The sequence below is a fragment of the Oratosquilla oratoria genome, chromosome 2 (genome assembly GCF_046742065.1).
Source record: "Oratosquilla oratoria isolate Oo_2021 chromosome 2, ASM4674206v1, whole genome shotgun sequence".
NCBI classification, from domain to species: Eukaryota; Metazoa; Arthropoda; class Malacostraca; order Stomatopoda; family Squillidae; genus Oratosquilla; species Oratosquilla oratoria.
Window position 1 is genome coordinate 2,158,633 of NC_134778.1, and position 5,000 is coordinate 2,163,632.

A 5,000-nucleotide genomic window follows, 5' to 3' on the forward strand; every position below is an offset into this window, starting at 1 on the left:
ACAGGGTGGCGGGGGCTGCTCACGAGGTCGGCCGCACAACCCTCGCCAGCAGGAGCAACGGCAGGAGCAGACGTAGGTTCCCCTCCTCGTCGTCCTCCTCCTCCACCACCACCACCTCCTCCTCCTCCTCCTTGGAGGAGATCCTCCTCCTCGCGTAGTAGTAACAGCGGCGGCGGCGGCGGCGGCGGAGGCGGGGGAAACGGCGGTGGCTCTGCTGCCAAGCCGCCGACCCCGGGGGGCGGAAAGGGGCTGTAGAGAGGTAGGGGGGCCGTTCCCTGGCCAGGCCCAGGTCTCCTGCGCGCTGGGACTGCAATCTTGCCGAGGGCTGCCGTGGCACCAGACACTTCGTCGTCGTCTTCGTCAGAAGGGTAGTGGTTCTCGACTTGGACGTTGTTGCGGCGACCGGCAATCGCACACGCGCGCCCCCTTCGGTGCGGTCTCCACCTGCCTCCTCCTCCTCCTCCTCCTCAGGGGGGTTAATGGGTTGAAGGGTGGGTTGGTAGTCTTAATGTGTGGAGACACCACCAGGTCTTTCCTACCGGTAACCGGAAGAACTTACTAACCTCCGGAAGGGGAGGCAAGAACAGGGTATTAGGAGAAGGTGGGAGAGTGTGTGTTCTGGGCACTCCTGGGTATGTATGTAAGGATTCTGTAGAGTGATGTTGGTGTGCAGGTTAATCTTGCGACACGGTGCGAGGTGTGATGGGAAAGGGGGTTAGAAAGGTATGGGGTCGTTCTGAAGCCTATGCGTTGAGCAAAGACAAAACACGACACGCAACTACGCGTGTATGTGTGTGTGTGTGTGTGTGTGTGTGTGTGTGTGTGTGTGTGTGTGTGTGTGTGTGTGTGTGTGTGTGTGTGTGTGTGTGTGTTTGTGTGTGTATGATGGGTAGGAATTGGGGGTGGGGGGCAGGTGGGTAGGTGGATGGGTGGGGAGGGTGGAGGGATGGGGGTGGGGGGAGGTCGGACTACTACAATCCCCCAGAACTACCGCACAGGCCAGCGATCTGGGGATTCCCACCAGTTTTTCTCACTTCTGGGGTGCCTGAAGCCCTTGAGGAACTTCATCACAATCGTACACAATCGTATTGCACACTGACAATCATAAACAAGAACAATTCCACTGTATAGAACAACACTTGAGAGAGAGGGGCGGTTGTAGGGCTATATACTATACATACACATATATATACATATATACATATATATACGTATATTTATATATATACTAATTCCTTCCCTCTCTCTCCTTTCTTTTTCAAATTTCCAATTTCTCTCTCTCTTTTTTATCTTCTTTTCCGTGACTTATTTGTAAACAACGGTCATGCCGACTTTCCACAATTCAGTCTGTCACCTTAAACACTAGCCCCCTTCGGGAGTGATAACGGGGGCTCCTAGAGAAGGCAGGGCTGCGTTCTGGCTCTCACCAGGAAACTCCCGCAAGATCAGTCCGTGGCAAGGGCTGGCGACCAGACGTCATATGTTGTCGCCACCACGGCCAGGGCGGGTCTGACTTGCACACCACTACAATCCAACTCGGACTTCGGACCGGCTGCTCAGTTGCCAAATGTCGCCAATTTCTGGAACCGCCTCCAACCTCGCCACGCGTGTGTCCTCTGCAGTGGACACGTTTTGACTACATAATTACATTCTTATGACACAGGTGTCCTAGGGCACTGGCATCCCACACAGGGATAACAGTGTCAGGAGGCTGGGCCTGGCGACAGACAGGAATGACAAGCGCCAAGTGCAGAGAATGACTGTTTTCTTCCTTTACGCATGCGTGAATGAGAAGCACCGGCCCTCTGCAATATCCCCCCGTCCCCACACCCGCCCCCCACCTCTCCCTCCCCCCCTCTTCCTCCCACTCCCTCCCCTGTCCCCCTCCCTCCCCCCCATCTCCAAACCACCACCAACCACACCAGTCCACCCCCTCCCCCGCTACCGGACGATATCAAAAGAGGACAACTCATACGAAACCTCCCACCACCCCTCGTCTCCTCTCTTCCTCCTCTTCCTCTTCCTCTTCCTCTTCCTCTTCCTCCTCTTGCTCCAGCCCCCCACCGCAGCCGCCAACGCCGCAACGCAGCCACCTCCGCCCTGAGGAGGAGGCTCTTTTAATTGGTCCACGTCTTGTAGAATGCATGACCACACTGACTTGATTCCCTCTTTCCTCTTCACGTCTACGATCCGAAGGCCAGTCAAAGTAACTGAAATGCAAGTAAGGAAGAGAAGGGAAGGGAAAGGAAGAGAAGGGCAGGGAAGGGAAGAGAAGGTAAGGGAAGGGAAGGGAAGGGAAGGGAAGGGAAGGGGAAGGGAAGGGAAGGGAAGGGAATCGTAGAGAAGGGAAAGAAAGAGAAGAAATGGGAAGGTAAAGGAAGGAAAAGGAAAGATAAAGGAAGGGAAAGGAAGAGAAGGAAAGGGAAGGAAAGAGAAGAGAGGGGAGGGAAGGGGAGGGAAGGAAAAGATGAGTAAAGGAAGGGAGACGGGGTTGCGAGGAATAGAGAGGAAAGGGGGAAAATCAAAACGAGAAAGAATGGAAGGGAAAGGAAAGGGAAGGGAAAGGGAAAGGAAGGGAAGGGAAGGGAAGAGAAGGGAAAGGAAGGAAAGGGAAGGGAGAGGAAAGGAAAAGAAAGGAAAGGGAAGGGAAGGAAAGGGAAGGAAAGGGAAGGGAAGGAAAGGAAAGGGAAGGGAAGGGAAGGGAAGGGAAGGGAATGAAATGTGTATGAAGGAAAGGGGAGATGGTGAGAGGGAAAGAGACAGAAGGAGGAAACTAAAATAAGGAAAGGGAGGAAAAGGGAAGTGGGAAGGAGGGAGGGAGGGAGGGAGGGAGGGAGGGAGGGAAAGGGTGGAAAAGATGAGGAAAACAAGGGAGAGCGGTGATGTGGGAAGGAAAGGAGAGGAACAGAAAAGAGAAAAGAGAGGAGAGAGGAAAGGGGAGAAGGAAAGGAAAGGAAAGGAAAGGAAGGGATGGGGAAGGACTGGAGGGAAAAGAAGGGGATGTCCATGGAATGGAAAACAAGAGATGATTAAAAAAGATGTGTTAAGGGAAACAGAAAGGAAAGAAGGAAGGTGGGGAAAGAAGGAAAGGAAAGGGAATTGAAGGTGAAGGAAGGGATGGAAAGGAAAGGAAATAGATGGGAAGGAGAAAGAAGAGAAGTTAAACACAGAGGATGAGATGGAAAGAGTCACACCATCACTACTATTCTGCCTCCTATCAGACTATTTTATTAACTATTCAGATACCTCTACATTAATTTAATATATTCTAATTTGAATCAACTCAGCCATGCTTTCGAAGCTTAAATATTTAACTTTTTTATCATTAGTTTATTTATATCTTTGCTATCAAGTGAACACTTGTGTGTGTGTGTGTGTGTGTGTGTGTGTGTGTGTGTGTGTGTTTGTTTGTGTGTGTGTGTGTGTGTGTGTGTGTTTGTTTGTGTGTGTGTGTGTGTGTGTGTGTGTGTGTGTGTGTGTGTGTGTGTGTGTGTGTGTGTGTGTGTGTGTGTGTGTGTGTGTGTGTTTGTTTGTGGTGTGTGTGTGTGTGTGTGTGTGTGTGTGTGTGTGTGTGTGTGTGTGTGTGTGTGTGTGTGTGTGTGTGTGTGTGTGTGTGTGTGTGTGTGTGTGTGTGTGTGACGGAGAACTGGAAGGGTGAAGAAAAAGAAGTACTCTCATCCCCCCCCCTCTCTCTCTCTCTCTCTCTCTCTCTCTCTCTCTCTCTCTCTCTCTCTATCTATCTATCTATCTATCTATATCTCTCTCTATCTCTCTCTCTCTCTCTCTCTCTCTCTCTCTCTCTCTCTCTCTCTCTCTCTCTCTCTATATATATATATATATATTATATATATATATATATATATATATATATATATATCTTTCTCTCTCTCCTTCTCTTTATGTATTTACTTACTTAACTTCAGAGTGTTGAAGTCCCATTTGGCAAACTAACTTTCCTCTCGGACTGAAGTTGTGTGATTTTGATGCAAATTCTTTCCCATTTAAGAAAGGATTCAGACGCAATTGAGAAACAGTTTCTGGGTGCGTGGAAACTACACAGAGTAAAGCACTAACAGTGGTATTCTTAAAAAAAAAAAAAAAAAAAAAAAATCCCCTTAGATAAATCTTATATAAATATTTGGAAGGGAAAGATTTATGTAAGGATAGAATTTTTTATTAAGAATGCCACCGTAAGAATGTTTCGGTGGTATTCTAAAACAAATAAGGAAAGAATTTTTTTAAGAATACCACCGTAAGACTGTAGAGTCCAAAGAAGGCTTCTTCCACTCAATTATATTTTTCCCTTTTCTTGCTGGAAGGCTAATTTTTTTTATATAATTTACTTCTTTAATGTATTTATTTATTTTTTGTTTATCCATTAATTTGATTTATTCATCCACTTGTTTAAACATACATTTATAGATGTATTTATTAATTGATTGTTATTGTAGAAAGTAACCGTTTGATAAATGATAGCTAGCATGGTTTCAGACGGAAACGTTCTTGCGTGGACTAACTTACTCGAATTCTACAACACAGTTATCTCGAATTATGACAAAAGAAACAATATAGATTTAATATATCTAGACTTTGCAAAAGCTTTTGATACCGTCCCACACGAACGACTAATTACTAAATTAGCTTTACACGGAATAAGTGGTAGCCTATTAAGTTGGACTAGTAATTGGTTGAATGGTCGAAAACAGAGAGTTGTTTTAAATGGAATAACTTCTGGATGGAATAATGTTACAAGTGGAGTTCCTCAGTGTTCCGTTCTTGGGCCACTTCTATTCATAGTATATATAAATGATATAGAGCATGGACTAATATCTACTGTTTCCAAATTTGCTGATGATACAAAACTGTGCGGAGTGGCAAATGATCACTCAAACCAATTAGATATTCAAGAAGATTTAGATAAATTACAGCAATGGTCTGAAAAGTGGCTAATGAAATTTAACACAAGTAAATGCAAGGTAATGCACATAGGTAAAAATAAC

General features: G+C 46.6%; 1 protein-coding gene across 3 annotated transcripts in view; it reads right to left on the reverse strand.

The window, feature by feature from the left end:
* LOC143036769 (protein kinase C-binding protein NELL1-like) overlaps window positions 1-1,530 on the reverse strand; it is a 458,642-nt gene extending 457,112 nt beyond the window's left edge. For 2 of the 3 annotated variants that reach the window (XM_076204487.1, XM_076204505.1), the window contains exon 1: window positions 1-461. This exon is cut by the window's left edge and continues 635 nt beyond it. The gene's annotated coding sequence lies outside the window, so the exon portion shown is untranslated. The other variant, XM_076204496.1, reaches the window with a different exon arrangement.
* Window positions 1,531-5,000: the final 3,470 nt, after the last annotated feature.